The sequence below is a fragment of the Hipposideros armiger genome, unplaced genomic scaffold (genome assembly GCF_001890085.2).
Source record: "Hipposideros armiger isolate ML-2016 unplaced genomic scaffold, ASM189008v1 scaffold_30, whole genome shotgun sequence".
NCBI classification, from domain to species: domain Eukaryota; kingdom Metazoa; phylum Chordata; class Mammalia; order Chiroptera; family Hipposideridae; genus Hipposideros; species Hipposideros armiger.
The window spans coordinates 5,777,836-5,800,617 of record NW_017731380.1 but is presented as its reverse complement, the minus strand read 5'-3'; positions in this window follow the sequence as shown (position 1 = coordinate 5,800,617).

Below are 22,782 nucleotides of genomic sequence, written 5' to 3'. Positions count from 1 at the left end.
AATTTAGTTACATTCTAACAGACATTTGGGCTTCAGATGTTAGTAAGATTTTCAAGTTGCTGATGTCCAGCTGGCACAACAGCCAACAAATAAAGTCTGACCTGGATATATAGAATAGAGAACCTCAGCATACAGGTAGTGTTTCTAGCCATGTGTGTGAAAGACAGATCTCTTGATGATGCCACTCAAGTTTCAAAAAAACAGAAATCTAGGGGAAAGGGAAAAAAAAAGTACTGAAAAGAAGTAGTCGGAACTCTAAGGACAAACAAGAGAAAGTAGAACCAAAGAACACAGGGAGTTGAGAGTTCCAAAAGGAAAAGCAGACAAAAATGTCCATCACTTCAGAGCAGTAAATTAAAGAAAAACTAAAAAGGAGAATATTGGATGCAGCAATTGGAAAATCATTCTACAGTTTTGCCAGGACAATTAGTGAAGAGGTAAATACATTGAAATGGTGATAGAAGACATTTTCATAAAGTTAGCTAGGACACAGAGTAGTTGCCCAAGGAGATCACTGGGTCAGTGTAGTTTCATTTGTATTGTTTTACATGGTTTTGTTTTACTTTAAGTAAGAGAGACAACTATGAGTATTTACAAACTTCAAGAATCAGGGTGGCAGTAAAGAGAGTGGAAAAGACAAAACCTGGCTTGCTCGTCATTGTATCTCTAGCATCTTCCACAGCATCTCATACTGACTGGATGCTTGGCCTTCCAAACTCTCTGATTTGAAGGATAGCAATACAAAAGTTTATTCTTAGGAGGAGAATTTGACCTTCTGAAAAATTTTATCTAATTGTGCATATATTTTACTGTGAAAACTGAAAACCTATATATGGCTTGGATTCTGAGAAAGGATTAGAAAGTCATTAACCCCACATGTTCTAGTAATATCGGCAGTCCTCACCTTCCCTTTTCGGGAATAGAGACTCCTACAGTTTCCACCCAGTCTTTTTGGACCCAGGAATCCTGGCCTGTACCTTCTTGCTTTCTTCATCCTGGGATATGATACATGTGTTTACTGGGTTAAAAGGCAGAGGCTGTTCAGGAGTCTCTGTACAGGAGTCAGTATACAATGTTATAATGTACTCACATTGACCCCATATTCACCCAGTCCCAGCCCTTGGCAGACACTGGGCAGACCTTGCAAGACTGCCATCCACTGCTTTGCTCCAGCTACCTGGGGCTGAATGTTCCCAGAGACTCGATTAACCTCCCAAATGCTAAGTGCAAAATTATTTTAATATTCTAGTTTATTTTTATTGGTACCAGAGTTTATACCCTGCATGGTGCTTGTTGGCATCATGATGTGATACACACACACACACACACACACACACACACACACACACACACATCTATATGCATTAAAGACTACTATATGAGATTAAAAAATAGGATTTTATAAAGTTACTATCACACAGAAATGTAAGAATATGCCAGTTGAACACAAAATAGTCTAATTTGCTAACATTATACTCTTAACTTTCATATTTAAAGTTTTAACCTTTAAATCTCAAGTGCTTTATTAAAGGTTTTTGGACATAAGATATTTTTAGGAGGGAGGGGTTCAATGAATAGGATCACGTATGCTAAAAATACTGTGCTTTTTTAGTAAGAAAATAAGTGAAAGAACTGTCTAACTCTCACTTCAGTGCTTATTTTGAATTTATGTTTAATTAAGCAGGACATTTTGGAGTCCCAAGCACTTTCACATATGAATATCTATTTTAAGAAATCAATGAACAATTTTCCAACATTATGCTTTGTTATTTTACATTCTCTTAATGTGTAGTATTTGGCCTGTTTCTTTTTTGGTTACCTTAGTGTCTTTCTTTTTTTAAGATTACAGATATACTCTTAGTCATTTATGCCATTATTTATAACACCCAAAAATAACATGAGTAAGGATTTTTCCTCTGCCATTGTTTCACTAAAATAAGATTAACCTTAAGTTTATAACTGTGGAAAATCTTAAATATCATAGCTTATCAAAGAGGAGTAAATGTTTTTCTAAAATTTTCTGTGTATCATTACTATAGTCCTATATTTGAATTGATGTTCCATTAACTTGTCTATTAAGATTTGATTTAGAGTTATCATGACAGAATATGGATAATATCCCATGTCCCTGTCTCATAATGCTTATGTATGTAAGTCAAGTTCAAAATAATTATTTTTATGATTTTGTTGCCAAGTAATTAAAAGCATATAAAATGATCCTTAAAATTATCGGAGACCTGGAAAGCTCTCTTTTTTAATACCCATTAGCCATTCACTCCCATTCTTTCTTGTGAAGAGAATGTGATTATGTTTGGGGATAGAGCAATCAGTCACATGCTTTAGAGCAGCGGTTCTCAACCTTCCTAATGCCGCGACACTTTAATACAGCTCCTCATGTTGTGGTGACCCCCAACCATAAAATTATTTTTGTTGCTACTCTATAACTATAATTTTGCTACTGTTATGAATCATAATGTAAATATCTTTTTGTTTTCCAATGGTCTTAGGCGACCCCTGTGAAAGGGTCGTTGGGCCCCCAAAGGGGTCACAACCCACAGGTTGAGAACCGCTGCCTTAGAGGATGCTGGACATTTCACCAGACCCAGCAGATGAGTCTCGATTAGTGAGAGAAAGTCACAGTGAATCTGGCCTCCTTGTCCATAGTTGTTCAAGAATGGGCTTGCAATTAAATTCTGACGGATGAGTCCTAGAAAGATAATATTTGGTAATCTCTTATAAAGATGCATCAGAAAAAGCATTCTATCATCTAGGCTTTGGACTGTGTGTGTGTCTCTGTATGAATATGATGCTTGGAGCTATTGTAGCCATTTTATGACTATGACAAAATAAATCTGAGGTCAAAGCCAACATGATGAGCATCACAGAGCTGTGCTATGAAAAATATCTAGATATTTGATCACATTACATAATACTGAATTAACCAATCTTGAAATATTCCTACTTTTTTATTCCTTGTTCAGAAAAAAAAAAATGTCTAGCAAGGCCCTAGGATACAAACAAGGTCAATATGTATATATGTGTGTGTATATATATATGTATATGTATATATATGTATATATATATATGTATATATATATGAAATGGTATTTCTATATACTAGTAACATACAATTGGATTTTTAAAATGTCATTAGATAAAATATTGAGGGATAAATTTAATAAGATATGTATAATACTTATACATTGAAAACTATAAAATTTTGCTGAAAGAAAAAGAGAAGACCTGAACAACTGAGTTATAGACTTCAATGCAGTCTCAATAATCAAAATCTATGCAGGCTTTTTGGTAGAAATTACAAGATGATTTTAAAATGTATGTGAAATGCAAAGACCTAGAGTAATCAAAATAAGTGAAAAAGAAGGACACAGTTGGAGGACTTGCTCTACCCTATTTCAAGACTTAAAATAAAGCTACAGCAAGATGTTGTGGCATTGGCAAAATGATAGACATTTAAGTCAATAGAATAGAATAGAGAGCTGAGAAATAGAATTACATATATATGGTAAAATGATTTTGACAAATGTGCCAAGGGAATTCAGGGACGGAAAATAGTTTTTTCAGAAGTAGTTCTGGAACAGTTGGGTATTTATACGTAAAAATAAATAAATAAAACTTTATTCTTACCAGACACCATTTGCATAAATTAGTAACTTGAAATAGATCATAGATTTAAATGTAAAAGCTAAACCTGTAAAGCTCACAACAACAACAACAACAACAAAAAAAAACAGGAAAAATTCCCTGTGACCTTAACGACAATCATTATTGTCATTATAATATAGATATATATATAGATATATAGATACTATACATATAGATAGATAGATGTTATTCTAAGCTAGACCACAAAACGGAAAAATAAAATATAAATAATAATTTGTACTTCACCGCCCCAAAAGAAAATCTTTATGTTCTCTATAAAAAAAAGGAAAACTTTGAATAGAATATGTGAAGTCATTTTAAAACTCAATAATAGGAAGACAATCAATCTCATTCTAAAACTGAAAAAAAAATGAGCAAAAGTCTTGAAAAGATACTTTTCCTATGAATTGCAAGTAAGCACATAAAAGTCAACACCATTATTTATTAGAAAAATGTAGGTTATAAGATATTCCTATATACCCACTTGAATGGCTAAAATTAAAAACACTGACCATACTCAGTGTTGTTGAGAATGTGGAGCAATTGGAACTCTAATATACTGTTTGTGAGAATGAAAAATGGTAATAGCTATGTTAGGAAACACTTTGGCAACTTTCTCATGAAGTTCAATATACATTTACTATCTGACCAGCAATCCCATGCCTAGGTATTTCCCCCAAGAGAAATGAAAATATATGTTCTCACAAAGGCATAAACTCAAATAGTCATAAAAACTTTATTATAATAGACAAAAACGCAAGTGTTTATCAATTGGTCAATAAATAATTGGTCAAATATCTGTATAATAGAATACAACTCAACAATGAAGAAAATACTACTGATGCACGTAAAAATGTACATGAATTTCAAAATATTATGCTAAATGAAAAAAGTTCGAATAAAGATTGCATACTTTATGATTCTATTCATGAAAATTTCTAAAAAAGGCAAAGATAGAAAATAGATCAGTTGTCAAAGGTTGGTAGTAGGCTGGCAACAAAGAAACAAAAGGAAGTTTATTGGGATGATGGAAATATTCTATATCATGATAGTGATGTAGATTATCCAACCATATAGTACATTTTTAAAACTCATGGAATTGTACAATTAAACTTTGGGAATTTTATGTAAATCAAATATCAATAAAACTGATTTTTTTAAAAAGGATCTGCATTTCGTTTGTTCCAGAATCCCTTTAACCTTTCTTTGTCATGTCCAACCAAAAATAAATAAATAAATAAATAAACTTAATCTGTCATCCTTTGAAACTCTGACCATTTTGGAGAATGTAAATACTTCGGAAAATATTTCAGTTTTTTTTTTTTTCATTCTAACTCTGAAAAATAGTATCTGTCCCAGGAATTACATTTCTTTGAGATTATAGCATTAGCATTGCAAGGAGTATTTGGTTTCTTATAGTGACAAGTAAGATGTTACTGGAGTTCTAACCAAAGAATTAAATAAGAGAGAATAGTATATGATCAGTCTCTTTTCCCTTGTGCTCCCTGAGATTATGTAAATTGAGTACATAAAACTGTACCAGCAGTGGTGCTCATTCTGGATATCACCTTTAGTCTCTGAATAGATTTGAAAGAGATTATAAATTATTTTAAAATCTGTGTTCTCTGTCTCTATCTGCCTCTCTTCTATAGCAAATCATACAGTTTTTCAGATATAAATTCCATTTTTACTACTTACAATTAAGAAAGTTTGCAGCATTTAAAAGTGAATTAACTACAATCTTATTCTAAAATTCAAATTAAAATGCTTTTGAGATGTGGATATATTTAGTTAACTCTTTATTGCCACTTTTTTTGGCAGACTATGAAAAAAAACAGTATTTGTACAGCATTTATAATGTTACGACAGCCAAGAAAAGTGAACAATTTTCTGACAAGAACTCCATCCTTATGCCTCAACAAAAGAGACTTAAATAAATCTCAGTTCTTAATCTGAAATCCGAGATGATTAAGCCAAGAAAATCACATTTAGCATTTTAACACTTTATTTCTTCTTTCCCATTTCCATTTTGTATTATAACCAATTTTCGTAAAATTTTGTTTCCATGCATTTAATATTATTATTATTACCATGGGAAGTTAAGAGTTCAGCAGCAACAGAAAGGTTTGAGAGGCACAAAAGTATATTTTGATTCACCTCTAACTTCAGACACTAACTTGAGTAATTCACTATTTTATTCTTTAGTTTTCTTGAATATAAAAGGATAAAACTAGCTATAACAACCAATGTTCACATGGTAAGGACAGATCTTTTAAACATGATAATCACAGATTCTCTATATTTGTATGCATAAAAAAGATTATTCCAGCAGCTTTTATGTATGTTTTAAGTTTTCTTTATTTTTTTAGGCTTATTTTATTTTTGCAATGGCCCAATCTATGTTCTCTGTTCTTTAGAAGAAAAGACAAAGCTTTGTCTTCTGATTGCTGGACATCTTTTATTTGTGCATATCAACCTTGTTTTTGGAAACTCTACAATATCTCCAAACTATTATTAGTCATTTCTTTCATTTAAAAGTAAAGATAAGTGAATTTAGGAAGGTGATAAATAAGTGGGAATCTAAATATTGGAATCCCTGTATCTTCTCAGATGCATATGATTCTGGTCTTAAGTTCTAATATACTTTGAAATCGAATAAAATGACAAAAATACACAAAATGCTAGCAGAATATTAGTTTTATTTTATTTGAAACTGGAAACTTTAGGAAAAAGTCCATAGTTTCTGAAACTATTTTAAGATCATTTAGTAATAAGCTACAAACACTTTTAGCTGGTGGAAAAGCTGGTCTCAGTGCAAACAATACTTCTTGGTTTGAAAGAGGGGGAGCTAAAGGCCAAAGGGTAAATTCCACTTGTAACAAGCTGCATATTTTTGTGGGCAGAATCAATGCCAGAATGGTCAGCAGCCTGTACACCACCAGCCTAGACTGTTGCTAATGGGATCAACTTCCCTTAGATATGATAGAAAAGTCACTTTGAAAAACTAAATGTATTGATAAGTTGTGAAAAATTGACCCATGCCTTATAATTGTTAGATTTATGATTTCTGCATTCGCTTCATGAAAATCTGCTTTGTGAAGTTTGTCTTTGTTTTCTATTCAGAGTGTAGGAAGAGAAGGAGGATGTGAGGAAGAAAAAGCCTGTGAAAGAGTTTGTTTATAACATTTGTTCTTATTGTTTAGAAGAATTTTTAAGCCATTATGGAAAAGGCCAAAAATAAGGAGAAGGAATAATTATGAAAACAATATTTTTAAGATTCCTTCGAGAATAGGGATAAAGAAAAGATAAGGCAACTATAAAGAATGTCTCCCCAAATTCAGGTTTTCTGTCTAATAAGATTAAATTCTGGCAGAAGTTACATTCTGAAGCATTCTTCAAAACATTTGGGAATTTACAAAAAATTTCTCGACAGGGGCTGTACTGGCAAGCATAAGCCTAATAGTGAAGAAAATGAAGAAATCAGTAAGATACCCAAGTCAAAAGAGGAACATTGTTGTACTTTACCTCTCTAGGGAAGTGTCTTTTACATATTAACTTGAAGAACTAAAACTTCAAGAGCCAGAAAGGACTACCAAATGTGTTGAAAAATACATTGTTTTGGTTCAAAGCAAATTTTAATTATTATGCTCAATAGATATTGATAGTGTTTACCTACAGAGGTAAAATACTTGTAACAAACTAAACACAAGCATCTTGAGAAAATATGAAATTCAAAGGACATTGAGTAGGGATTATTTACACTCCACTTTTTTTTTTCCTGCATGGTTCACACCAACTAATATCTCAAATTAAAAATAAAAATATTTTTAAAAATTAGCCAAAGAAGATCAGTTTTCAGTCATTATGTCCAGAGTTTGGAAGTTGTCACTTGGTCCTAACAAGTAAAAAGCTGAATAAACTGAAAAATCAACTCTTCTTGGTTCTGTAAGGGAAGGGAGGACACAGGGCCAACTGCTGTCCCCAAGGTTGAAGAGACAGGTGAAGACGGTCAACCTCTACTAAAGGTAGAGGGAACAAGTGCCCTGTAGGAAAACCTGAACAGTAATTGCTGAATTGCTGGAGGATTAGTGTGAACAACTCAGGGAGTTACAAACTCCAGGGGAAGCCAATCATGGATGGGCCCCCATAGTATTGTGATATTCACCTCCAGAAGCTTGACCAGGCTCTCATAGTGAAAAAAAAAAAAAAATTCCCTTTTGCTTCAGCAGGGGGAGGGGAAAGAAACCATTTGAAACACACCAGAGCACTCTGTTCTTAACAAGGCCTGCCCTCAGGGGAAACTAGTTAACCAAAACCTCAGGGAAGAGCCTAACTGACCAGGGAATGGAAAATACCCAAATTCAGCCCACTCTTGCTATCCAGTCCTGCCTAAAGGGGGAGAAAACTCTGAGTCTCAGATATACTTGTGAAGTTCACAGTCCAGAGGCACAGACTCACTAAAAGACAAAGACCTAATCAGCAGACTTCAGAACACATTCCAGCTTCTCTACAAAAAAAAAACCTTTAGCTAAAATAATACTTAATGGTGAAAAACTCAGAGCATTCCTTCTAAGATCACAAACAAAGCAAGGGTTTCCCATCTTACCACTTCATTTCAGCATCATGCTGGAAGGTCTATCAATACAACAAGATGAGAAAAGGAAATATAATGTGTACAGATTGAAAAGAAAGAAATAAAATCACCTGAGTTCACAGATCACATAACCATCTATATGGAATATCCAAAAGCATTGGCAAGAATACTCCTGGAACTAATAAGTTATTATAGCAAGTTTTCAGAATATAATGTTAAAACACAAGAGTTGATGGCTTACTTATATACCAGCAATGAGCAAGTGAAATTTGAAATTAAAAACGCTATCCATTTATATTAGCACCCCCTCAAAAAATGAAATACTTAAGTATAAATCTAACAAAATATGTATATGAGTAAGAGCTACATGAGAAAAACTACAAAACTGTGATGAATGAAATCAAACAATAACTAAATGAATGGAGAGAATTTTCATGTTCATGGAAACCAAGACTATATTATCAGGATAGCCGCTGTTCCCAAGTTGATCTATAGACCCAAAGCAATCCCAGTTAAAATCCCAGCAAGTTATTTTGTGGATACCAACAAACTGATTCTAAAGTTTATATGGAGAAACAAAAGACCCAGGATTATGAACATAATATTGACAAAGAACAAAGTTGGAGGACCCACACTACCCAACTTCAAGACTTACTACAAAGCTGCAATAATAATTACAGAAAAAATCATGATGCAAGAACAAATAGCTCAATGGAACAGAACAGAGAGCCCAGAAATAGACCCACATACATATAATCAACTGATCTGTGACAAAATAACATAGGCAAAACAATGGAGTAAAGATAATCTTTTCAAGATATGGTGCTGGAGCAACTGGGCATCCACATCCAAAAATAAATTAATATATACACAGACCTTATACCCTTCACAAAAACAACTCAAAATGCATCACAGACTTAAATGTAAAACATGTGAGTATAAAACTCTTAGAAGATGATATAGGCGAAAACCTATAACCTTGGGTATAACAATGACTTTTTAGCTATAATACCAAAGGCATGACTCATGAAAGAAATAATTGATAAGCTGGACTTCACTAAAATTAAAAATTTATGCTCTGTGAAAGGGAATGTCAAGAAAATGAGAAGAAAAGCCACAGACTAGCAAAAATATTTGCAAAAATGTATCTGATAAAAGGCTGTTATCAGAATCTACAAAGAATTCTTAATCCTCAACAATAAGAAAACCAACAACCTGATCTAAAAAAAAAATGTACTAAAAACTTGAACAGATACCTCACAAAGAAGCTATACAGGTGACAAATAAGCATATGAAAAGATGTTCTGCATCTTAAGTCATTAGGGAATTGCAAATTAAAACAATAATGAGATACCACTAAATGCCTATCAGAACATCCAAAATGCAGAACAATGACAACACCAAATGATGAGGAGGATGTGGAGCAACAGGAGCTCTCATTTATCATTTATCACTGGTGGGGATGTAAAATGGAGCAGCCTCATTGGAAGACCATTGGTGGTTTCTTACAAAACTAAATACAATATATTTTTACCATGTGATCCAACAATCACAGTCCTTGGTATTTACCCAAAGGAGTTAGTTGAAAACTCATATCCATGGAAAAACTTGCACTCTAATGTTTTTATCAACCTTATTTATAATTGCAAAAACTTGGAAGCAACCAAGATCTCCTTCAGTAGGTGAATGAATCAATAAATTGTAGTACATCCAGAAATTGGAATATTATTCAATGCTAAAAAGAAATAATCTATCAAGCTATGAAAAGATATGGAGGAAACTTAAATACATATTATTAGTGAAAGAAGCCAATTTAAAAATAATACATACTGAATGATTCTAACTATATAACATTCTGGAAAAGGCAAAACTATGGAGACAATAAAAATATTAGAAGTTGCCAGGTGTTGAGGGGCTGAGGGAGAAGGGAGAAATTAATAGGTGGAGCAGAGAAAAAATTTAGATCAGTGAAAATATTCTGTTTAATACCATAATTATGGATACATGCCATTTATACATTTGACCAAATCTATAGGATGTACAACACCAAGAGTGAACCTTAGTGCAAACTATGGACTATAATAGATTATGATATGTCAATGTAAGTTCATCAATTGTAACAAATGTACCACACTGGTGGGGATATTGATAATGGGAGAGACAGGAGGTATATAGGAAATGACTATACATTTTCCCCAATTTTTCTGTGAACCTTTAACTGCTCTTAAAAGTAAACGGTGAATAAAAAATTAAAGTGTTAATAAATCTAGCCAATATTTTAACAATACCATGCAAATATGTACCTACAAAAATAATTATCTAAAATATGACTTTGCAAATGGGTATTAAACTTATTGAGGTGATCACTTCACAAGTTATACAAATGTCTAATCACTACTTTGTACACCTGAAACCAGTATAATATTGTATGTCAACTGTAATTGGAAAATAAATTTTTTTTAAATTTTAATAAAAATAATAAATAAATTATGACTTGGAAGTCATTAATTACCATCAGAAATGTTAAGGACTTCTAGTGGAAAGTTTTATGAGTGAAAATATCTGTGTTAAGTGCCATCCATTTTATTTCCTGTGGGTTTATGGAAAAATCAATTTGCAAGTGTGGGGTTTAGTTTTCCCATTAGTAAAATGAAGACTTCCTGATTTGCAAGGTCTCCTCAAACTGAATGACACTGTTATTGTCCCATAGATGGCGTTAGGCACCAGCTGTATGCCATCACTAATTTACCTGACTCAGTCTATACCAAGTCTTTTTCAGTCCCATTGAATTACAATTAATTTGAGAAGCTAGTTCAACATAAAGGGTTAAAGAGCAATGATGGATTTCTACTGTCTTCTGTCTTTCACATAAGATGAAAAGTAAACAAAAGCCTCAAATCAAAATAATTATCAAATATACTGAGAAATGTCAGGCAATTTAGCTAGTCCAGGAAGAAAATGTTTTGCAACTTATTATTTGGCTTCTAAAATCTGTCTGTACTACTTCCCTCCATACCCAAGTTTCTGTATCTTATATGATAATGTCTTAGTTAGTGTGGACTGCCATAATAAAATATCACAGACTGCATAGCTTAAATAACAGAAATTTATTTTCTCACAGTTCTGGAGGTTAGAAGTCCAAGATCAAAGTGCTGGCCTATTTGGTTTCTGGTGAGACCTCTCTTCCTGGCTTGTAGATTATATCTTCAAATTGTGTCCTTACAAAACAGAGAGAGGGGAAGAGAGAGAGAGAGAGAGAGAGAGAGAGAGAGAGAGAGAGAGAGAGAGAGAATGTTCTTGCCTTGCTTCTTATAAGGATACGAATCCTATTGGAATCAGGGCCCTAGTTTTATGGTCTCATTTAACCTTACTTACTTCAATAAAGCCTTATCTCCACATATAGTCACATTGGAGGTTGAGGCTTGAAACTATGGATTTTGGGGAGACCCAAACGTTCAGTCCATAACAGATAATATTAGCACCTATTCTGGCAACCGGTTTAGAAACTGCCTGGCTCTTCCCTCACATTGTTGGTAGCTAATATAGACTGAATTCTTCAAAAAGTGTTTCAAATTCTGCTTCTTCTTCCTTCCTGCTAAACACTTCTCATGTTGTTGCATTTTTCCACAGAGATGCAGTGATCTTTATAAAACAATAATGAATTCTAATGACCCAAGTAGTGATAGTCAATGTGTGCATGCACACACATACACATATGTGTGCACGGACATGCACATGCCTGTGAGTATTGGTGGTGAGAAGGTGTTGGGGGTGAGCGGAGATGAGTCAAATCAAAACACAGAAGGAGATTTTTAAAACACATTTTTTTTTTCAAGAGCTCTGTTCTCTACCTCAAAGCTTTCATTTTTGAAAAAGTTCTTTAGGTTGTGGTGATAGCCAACTTGCTTTTTCCTTTTATGCCCAACTGCAATACCATACCATGTTCTCAATCACTGAGGTACAGAATAAGTTCCACATTCTTTATTCTGAGACTTATTCCAGAGAATGACCACGATTTGCACTTTTAGGCTTAGAACACCTTACAACACAGAGGAACATACACTCTATATTTCAACTATCCTAGACTATTCATAAGCGCTAAATATTATTCTAGAACAGTAATTCTCAAACATTTTGGTATCAGAACTGTTTTACACTTTTGACCATTATGAAAGAACTCAAACAATTTTTGTTTGTTTGCATTATACCTACAGATAATTACTCTATTAGTAATTAAATTGTAAACTTCTTACAAGGCTACACAGCATATATTCTATTAGTCTTCAGAGCGATGATATAATTACACATCATGCAACCTCTGGGAAATTCCACAGTACTCAAGAGAGAATGAGAGTAAGTAAGCCAAATAACATCCTAGCATCATTACAAAAAGAGTTTAACTTTGCAGACTTCTTAGAAGAGTCTCAGAGGACTCATGGGTCCCCAAACTATGCTTTATGAATCATTACTATAAGCTATTCATAATTACTAAATATCAGTCTTGAAAATTTTTGATCCTTAAATCACCTCATCCCCAATTTTACTTTCCCCTATAGGGTCTTACACAAATGGCAATTTCTCTATAAAGCATTTATTGGCCTAGTTATTTCATAATAGTTGAGATGGTGACAAAAAAAATATTGGTAGAATTTATATTAGAGCAATTAGATTAAATAAAATACTTGTTTAAAAAGTAATGCTATATTTATTATATTACAATAAATATTATATTACAATAAAGTTTAAAGGTAGAGTAGCAGGACCTGCTGATGGGTGTAAAAGAAACAGAGATGTCAAGAATGACTGCAAGGCTTATCCTGGGCAACTGGAAGCATGGAGTTTTCATTGAAAGAGATGGTGTGGGTTATGACAGAAGAATATGTACAGCAAGAGGACATAAAGAGGTCCTCTTTAGTAAGTCAACTATGAGAGCCCTAATCAAGATATTGAGTACTAATTTGGATATATGAGTCTAGAAATTAAAGGAGACATTTGGCTGGAAGATATACATTTGGGAGTCATCAGCATATGGGACTTGATAAAATTACCTAGAATGCTGAGTTCAAATATTAATAGAAAAAGGGAGAGAGCTAAAACTGAGCCCCAGGACTCTCCAGCAATTAAAGCCCAGGAGATGAGATGGAATAACAAAAGAGAGAGAGAAGTTATGATCTCAGGCGGAGGAAAAAAACCACGCAAGTGAAGCTCAAATAAACAACTGTATTTCAAGGAATAAAGAAGAATCAGTAGTGTGCAAATGCTGCTATTAGGTCCAAGGATGCAATGTGTGGTTGTATAGTCCCAGAGGCACCATTCACATATACCATCTTGAATCACCTGAACAATCATTGTTGGCTACTGACATCTTACTGGGCTCTGTTACAATGAGGACTGAGAATTGACCATTGAATTTAGCAATATGAACATCACTGGATCCTGTTAAGAGCAGTTTCAGGGTAGTTGAAGATAAAATCTTCACTGAAGTGTGTTCAAGAGAAAACAAGAAATGCTTGTTTGGAGAAAATAAGTACAATCCTTTCAAGGAATTTTTTAAGATGGTAAAAGTTTGCTTTTCCTTGTTTTGTTTTGTTTTTTTAAGATGGTAAAATTTTATTTTGTTGTTTCTTGTTTTGTTTTTTGTTGATTTGGATTTTCCAGTAGAAAGGGGAAAATCTATAATATACAGAAAAAGAGGGCAGAGAATTGCAGAAGAAATGTCCTCAAGTAGAAAAGAGAAAAAGGATCTCACACACTTTTGAAAGGCAAAGTTTGTTTAGGAGCATGAAGACTTAATCTTCAATAACAGGAGAAGAAGAAAAGTATATGGGCACAACTAGATTAGTAAAATCTTGAGAATATCTACACTAATTGCTTTATTAAAAAAGAAAAGAAAAAAAAAAGATGATTTTCCCTCATAGAGAGGGAGAATAGGAGAAGGTGAAGGTGCTAGCAATCATCTAGAAGCCTTGGAGAGTGAATGGATTGTGGAGATGTAGGATTCTTAGGCAGTACAAACGTCCACTGGAATTTAAGGGTTTTAAAATAGTGATGACAAGACCTTGATGGGAGTCTTAACTTAAGATCCACCGCCAAGAACGCTGTGGCTAGAAAAAAAATTAAATATAATTGTTTTTTTCTTGTAATCCTATGTATTATAATCACATGTATTTTGTGTGTGTGGTTGTACACATTTAAAGAACATTTTTTCTGAGAAAGAATACAAAGAATTCACCTGACTGACAAAGCAGTTCATGCCACAAAGGATGTAAGAATCTTTGGACTCTAGGGAATAGTCATAAAAGTAGGAGCCAGGGGTCAGATAGAGGACAAGAAATTAAGGAAGAATCTCCTGCTTGACCTTTGTTAATAGAGGCATGCTTTCTGCAGAGGGGCTGTCTTACCCTATACAAGGATCAATCGATATTCATTGAATAAATGAATATACTCACCCCAAAATCTGGGCCACCCATTTTCAAAGGTCTTAAATATCTTTCAATTTCTTCTATAAATATTAGTTTATGTAGACTTTTTTTTAAATCTCTTTTTGAGTCTTTTTAATCTACCCACTCATTTTTTATCATCCATTTCATCCAGATTATAAAATACAATGCTATAAAATTGGGTATTCTCAAAAAAATTTGAACTCCACCCCATATCTGTAATTTTATCCTTTTCTATCCCTAATGTGCTCTAATTTTTTTTGTTTGTTTTTTTACTTAATCTGATTTTCTATAGGTTTGGTTGCTTTAGTTAGTTGGTCCTTTCAAAGAACAATCTTTAGAATTTAATGGTGTAGTCCAGTATATTTTTTCTATTTTATCAATCCTGGGTTAGAATCAGTGCCAATTTACCCAACTTGTTTTCAGGATAAATTAGGCAACTTACTTATGTTCCTTACGCTTCAACTTCTTACTTATAAAATAGAGATAATAATTGCCTACTTCATGGTTTGTTTTCAAGTTTCAATGGATTTATATGTCAATGGCTTACAAGTATGCCTGTCACAGAGTATGCCTTCAAGAGATGTGTTTATGATCATTTTTTGTTTTTTCTTACATAGAACACATATGACATTTTCCACTTTTCTTGTTTTCTAGTGAATAATTATGTTGATAAATTGCATTTGCTGAGTTTCACTTTGGCTTTAACTCACAATTGTTGATATGTACAAGTACTCTCTTTGTAATTTATTTCAAAATTGTTTGCCATCTCAATTGTGTTTTCATCTTTATACACAAGTTATGTAGAATGTTGTTTGAAAATGTCCCATCGGATATGCCATGGGATGTCTTTTGTGGTTTATTTCTAATTTTAACATCTAAACTATAACTATATAGCTTTTCTTATTTCTGTGTATCAGAATTTCCTGTGAGGTTTTCTTGTAAATTGCCCATTTTTTATTCAACATTTCTGTGAATAGTCCTTTGAAATTTGGATATACTTTATGTGTTCATTTGGTGGAAAAAAAAACCATACATATCATATATAAACAATATTATGTAAATGCACTTCATTGTTATTTACTGTTTATTATTGAATTAATTTTGTCTGTCTGAGAAAGCTAGAAATAATCTACTAATTATATATTATCTACTTCTCCATTTGTCTATAGCATACCTTGCTTTATATTTTGAAGCTGCTATATTATTAGGTGAATAAAGGCATGTACCTGTACATGTTCTTGGTAGAGGGAGCTTCATTTTGTTACACAAGAGCTTGTAGCATAAGCTCTGACAGTTGGATTTTCTTATTTTTGTAATGCAAGTGCCTGACTTAAGCTTTGATTGCGGAGGCATTACCTTCAAAGAAGCATCCACTTTAAAGATGGCTATCTGGAATAAACATGTTGCCTTGCACGCCCTAGATAAAGAGTTAGGCCTACTCCCTTCACTGAGGCTCCTTTGTTTTAGAGATCCTCCTTGATTTCAGTAACCGACCATTTGGATCATTTGTTTTTCTCTCTTCCCAGGCTTTAAACTCCCCCTGTGTTAAATTCACCAATTAAGAATGAGCCTGAGGAATCCTAGGCCCCAGCTTCAACCTTAATAAAAGCAGGATTCCTGTGTAAGAACAAGGGCTGGGTCCAGCCACAACACTGGTTATTGATAGGCTGAGACCCACACACTACAATGCCTGTCTCGTTTAATGCGTTTTCGTTTGACTTTTTTGTCACAAATTATATTATGTAATTAATGGCCTATAAATATTTTTCATTTTCATTTTTCTGTGTAATTTTATTTTCTGTGGCCTTCTTATAGCACATAGAATTTTTTTAAAGAGAAATCAAGAGTCTCTATGTTTAAAAGGGTTCCTTAACCTGTTAATATTTATCATGATTTACCAATCTGTTTGAGATTATTCCTGCTTTATTTTTTTAGGTGTTCTGCTTAACCTGCTTCCTTATTGCTCTTGTATTTTCTCTCCTTTCCTGCCAATGGCTGAATTGTTCAAATTTTCTTTCTTCATTTTTCCTTTATTTATCTAGGGTTTTGGAAGTTATTTATATTCTCCTGTTAAATTTTACATAGCATATAAACTAAAAAAATGGTTATCAAGTGTTAATCTATATCATATTGTTCCCTTCCATGAGATAAATATAAATAAATGTGTTTTTGTATATTCCCTCTCCCAGCTCTCATATGTTTGGATTCACAAGGTAAGATTTTTTTTTTTTAATTTCAGATCCAATTCCTTTGACTTTCATCATTTTTGAACTTTTACTTATCTAGGCCATTTAGTATTTCTATCTCAATTCTCCATAAGATAGAATTTATAATCAAATATGCACCTACTCCATATTGTCAGCATTTTATTATCAAAACACAGAATAAAGCTACAATAATTCTTAGTGTGTATTTGGTGCAGAAATACATACATTAACTAATGGAAGGGAACACAGAGTCCTGAAGAGGCAAATGCCTAATGTGAGCATTTAAGAATTTGAATCACTTAGAAAACAATGCTATTTTTTCTAAAAAATGACTGTTGGGTCCAAGGGAATCAATCAGGGACCATCCGGGTGGTGAGATGCCCAGCTGAAAGAAGGCATGAGGCAGACTGTGTGCCATAAACTCAGCAACAGCTCTTTATTGATCTGAGGCCGGGGCCAGAGAGAGAGTGATCCAAAATGGGAGCGGGGTTTTATACCCTCATACAAACAACAGGTGCATGGCGCCAGCACACATGCGCAGGAAGGAAACTTAAAAGCCATTAACAGAAAGGAAAACAGGAACTGTCCATCAGCAAGTCATTTCCTCCCCTCTGTCCTACCCAAGGGGGAGGGGCAGGCGGGTCTCCAAAGCCTGTAATCTTTCCTAACTGAAAGGCCCTAGCACTTGGGCCCCACTATGACCATATGAAAATTGGCTACCATTTGGAAAATATAAAGTTAAATACCATATACACATAGAACATACACAAAAGTGTATCTCAGGTAGAGAAACAAATGAAAACAATTTTTTAAAGATGGCACATTTGGGAAAGAATTGAAAATATTTTAATAGTCTGGAAATGGAAAAGGCTTTCTAATAAATTATAAACTCTGAAATCCATAAAGAAAACACTTGATATATTTGACCAAATTTTTATACTTCTGTATTTTCAAACATCTTATGGCCAAAGATAAAAAGCAAGGCACAAACTAGGAAAACAATTTCCAACACATACAAGAGCCAAATATTTATAATCAGAATATATATATATTGGGGGCCGGCCAAGTGGCGCATTGGTTAAGAGCTGGCTTGGGACGCCAGAGGGCCCCGGTTCGGATCCCACATATGAGGGCCAGTGACACTGCCCTCTACAGCTAAGATGCTGAACAATAGCTCAACCTGGAGCTGGGCTGCCATGAGTCGCCCACGGCAGTGTAGGCTGCAGCCCCTGCTGCAGTGGGTTGCCATGGGCTACCGTGTGTAGCCAGCAGCCGCAGTGAGCGGCCGTCCAGAAGCTGGCAACTTATCTGCCTCACCCCGGGAAGAGCGCAATGATGATGCCAACTTGGGCCAGTGAAGCAATGTCCTCCACAACTAGACTGAAGAACAAAAGGACAGCAATTTGTCTGTTTCCCTTCCCCCAATTCCCCAATAAAAATCTTTAAAAAAAAAAGGATATATATATATATTGTGTTGTCAGAAAAAGTATGAGGCATTTTTGCAATGAAAAACATAGAAAAAATACATTATGACTTTTCTGACAACCCAATATATATATTATATATATATATTATATATTATATATATATAATATATATTATATATTATATATATATATATAACAATGAAATGGAAAAATGAGAAAAGAATAAGAAAAAGCATCTCGGAAGAAATATAATTAGCTACATGGAAATTAAATGCATTAAATTAAAATTTAATTAAATACATGGAAATATTTAAACCTCACTAAGAATGCAGGCTAAGACAAATTAAGATTTTATGTTTCATCAAGAAATGAGAAAAAAATTTTAAGTACATTAATGTCCAGTTTTGGTAAAGGTGAGAAAAATAGGCTTGTTTCTGTATGTTTAGTAAAGACATTTAGAAGATAAATTTTTTTTCACTTCTAGGACTCCATTTTAGAGAAATGAAAACACACATGAATAAAGAAAACTATGTAAGGATATTCATTATAGCATTGATTGCTTATTTAAAAACAAATTGTTAAGCCATCTCAGTTTCTGTCAGTATGAAATGATTAAATAAATTATGATTCATTCACACAATACCTTGAAGCTGTTTTAAAAGTATATGTTAGAACTAAATGCACTGATATGTAAATATTTCTAAAATACTAAGGAAACAAAACAATTAGCATATATAAAAATATATATTTATATTCCTTTTTTTATAAAAAAGAGTGCACAACAGAGAGAGACAGAGGGAGGGAAGGAAGAGAGGAAGAAAGAAAAGAAGGCAGGAAGGGAGGGAGGTAGAGAAGGAAGGAGGAAATGCATTCATACAGGAAATATTTGCTGAACATCTACTATACACCAATCTTTGTTTCATGATAAGGACAGACAGGATCCCTGCTCTCAAGGAGCTCTACTTCCAGAAGCTGACAAAGAAAGGTAAACAAGTAAAAGAACAAATAAATACTTGTGTAAGGATGTTTTTCAAATAGTAACTATTCACACATTATGATGTGCTATAAAGAAAATAATAGAGACGACCACAGAGGATGAAAGAGGGGCTGTGGCAAATAATAGATTCAGTGCTCAGGGACGGCAGCACTGAGGAAGGCCCACTGGTGCTGAAACTTGAGTAATGAGAAGGACCAAACTAGAGAAGGGTAAAGGGGATTTCAAGCACAGAGACTGTAAAGACCCTAAAACAAAATGAGTTTAGAGCACTTAATTACAGAAAATGAAGATAACCACTATGACTGGCACTTGATCAGCACAGATAGAGAGGTAGACAGGAGCCAGTTCAGAGGGGCCTGGGGGCCATAGCAAGAAGTTTGGATTTTACTGAAAATACAATGAAATAATTATTGGAGGGCTCTCATCAGGTAACATAACCTGATCTGTGTTTAGAAATGTCACTTTCACTGCCACAGAAAGAATGAATTGTAGAGGACAAGACTGGAATAGACTGGTTAAAAACATGTTGCAAGTAATCCAAATGACAGATTACAATGGCATGCATTAGCTGTAGAGATGAGGAATGTTAAATGAGTTTAGCATATACTGAGGCAAAACAACAGAACCTACTAATATGGGGAATGTGAAAAAGAAATCAAACTACACTCCAAGATTTTGGACTTGAGCAGTCAAGGTAAATGATGGAACAATTTTTTTAAGATGGAAAGGCAAGAGATGGGGCACATGTTGAACTTGTAGGTACCAAAAATTCAGTTTTTATCACCTCAGGCTTGAGGTAATATTAATAATAAAACTAACACTTGTGTAATAATGTTTTAAGCACTTGTTGTATATTGTCATTTAATCTTCATAAAATCATATTACATAGATAACCATTGCATACCCAAGTGAAGCCATAAAGAAGCAAGACCCCCTGTACCTGAGGAGAGCGATCAGGGAGTTAGTTATTTTTATATAGATCATATATTTTTATATAGATAGTTTTTAAAGCTGTGGAACTAAATGAGACTTCCTAGCATTCCGGTTATCTCTTCATACAAAACAGCAAGTATTTTATATGGTCAAGGAGTCTGTGGTTTGATAATTCATACAAAGCACAGTGGGAATGGCTTGTTCTGCTCCAGGATGCCTGGAGCCTACATTGGAAATGGCTGGGGAATGAAACCATCCAAAATCTCCTTCACTCATATGTCTGGCACATGGTCTGGCCAACTAGAAGAACACACTGAAGATCAGGCATACATGAGCCCTCTGCATTTGGCTTGGATTTCTATGGCAAGGTGACTTCCGGCAAGGAGAACCTCCAAGAGAGCATTCCAACAGGCAGAAGCTGCCTGGCCTTCCACAGTTTAGCCTGAGAAGTACATGGTACAACTTCCACAATACTCTATTGGTCAAAGCAGTCAAAAACCCATCCAAATCCATCCAGGTTCAAGGGGCAGGTGCTTGGATCCTACCTAACAATGAGGGATGGAGTGTTAAAGAATTTATGGACTTTTTTTTAACTCCACACTTAGAATGTACAGAAAACTGAGACAAGACTTAGCATTGGAGTACTCCAATATGTAGAATATGCAAAGAAGAAGCCATCAAAAGGAAATACCTATATATACCTAAACCTGTAGAAAAAAATGCTAGAAACACTGTTATTAGCTGTTAGCAGTAGTGAAATCAGAAGATAGATAAAATTGAGGAAAAAGGAAAAGGGAAATATTTCACTATGGTTCTTAATACTTTTGCAGGGCTTGAAACTTATTAAAAAATGTATTACTTGAATAATTTTTTTAATTGGTGCTCTATGGATTATAAATCATAATAAAAATCTTTATGTGAACTTAAATATATTTTTCTTATTCTGTCACTTTAAGTGTGCAATTTTAAAAAACATGGATGTCAATAGTTGTAGATAAAATTCAAAAATTTTTGAAAGTTGAATGTTTAGGTTAATTGAATGTAAAAGAAATTAATTTCAAATAGTCTCTATAATTCTCATCCCTGACATGGAAGTGCAGACTCAGTGGATCAGGAAAAGAAGAGACAGAGATTATATCACAGTTTTCCCTTTATCATGTAAGGTGGGGTAATTATTTGTACACTTTATTCCTAAAATGAAGAATAGGAAAAAATTAAATAGTATTTTAACTGAGTTTAAAGAGGTTTATAACTGTAAACTTAGCTGAATAAAATCTTGGCATTCTATTGGTTTGCAATTTTATTTGACTCTTAAAAGGGAACTCTTATCATCCCATAGATGATAGATGATGATAGATATAGATGATAGATAGATAGATAGATGATAGATAATAGATAGATATTGTACTTTGTTCTAAAGAATTTAATATATCCTACAGAAAATTGGAATAAAAAGCATATATTTGCTCATAAAACCTATAACAGCCATTAAAATAAAACCAATGTTTCTCTATAAAAAGATTGAATGTTCATTTACAGTCCACCAAGCCTCTCCCAGGATAAAGCAGTCAAATTGATCTTTTTCTCAGAACTGTACCACACTAGTGTTTTCTAAACAAAAAGAAAGAAAATATTTCTTGACTCCCATTGTCTTGTCTTGGGCAATGCTTAGTCAAAGGCACCCGACTGCCCTGTCCTCTTCCTCAACCATTGACAAATGGCTTGAAAAAGCACTATTGTAATACGTGAAATCACTAGACAATGGACAAATAATGCCCCTCCATAACACTTCTTGAAATTTCTAATCAAAATTTCCTATCTGGAGCAGCTTAGGTCTGACAGAGAGCCCCACCATGAAAATGGCAATGTTTATTCATTCAGTGCCCTCCTGTCTCTAAAGGAAGACTCCAGCTTTGTCCTCATGCAAGTGAAGAGTGTGCTCTCACATTTTCAGACAGCATTTGACAAAGTTCCACATCAGAGATCAAGGTCCTGGTAGAGAGATTGAGGTCTACAAAAGGAGGAAAACAGAATGGACATAAATGTACATAAAATGGATTGAACGTTGGCTAAAGGGCAGATGAGGGTATGGTCATAAATAAAAATTTTTCATGGTGACAAAAGGTAATAGGAGAGATAATATTGGATCAGTGTTAATCTATAGTTTTGTGTGTTCTACCTCTTCACTATTGTAAAGGAGAGCAAGTAGGCAAGCTGAAAAAAAAAATAGTAGAAAAATGGAGGGTCCAGGAAATGGAGAAGAATCTTTTTCAAGAGAACCAGGAAACTATGAACCCCGCATTAAACTGTAATTGCTTGTGAACCCCTTTCTCCCCTGACACAGCACCCATACTTGGGTTATTAAATAAAATATAGGACCCCCAGTTAAATGTGATTTCAGACAAAAAAAATATTAAATATTTAGTAAAAGTTTGTCCCATGCAATATTTATAGGACAGATATACTAAAGTTTATTTGTTATTTATCTGAAATTCAACTTTAATTGGGTGTCCTGCTC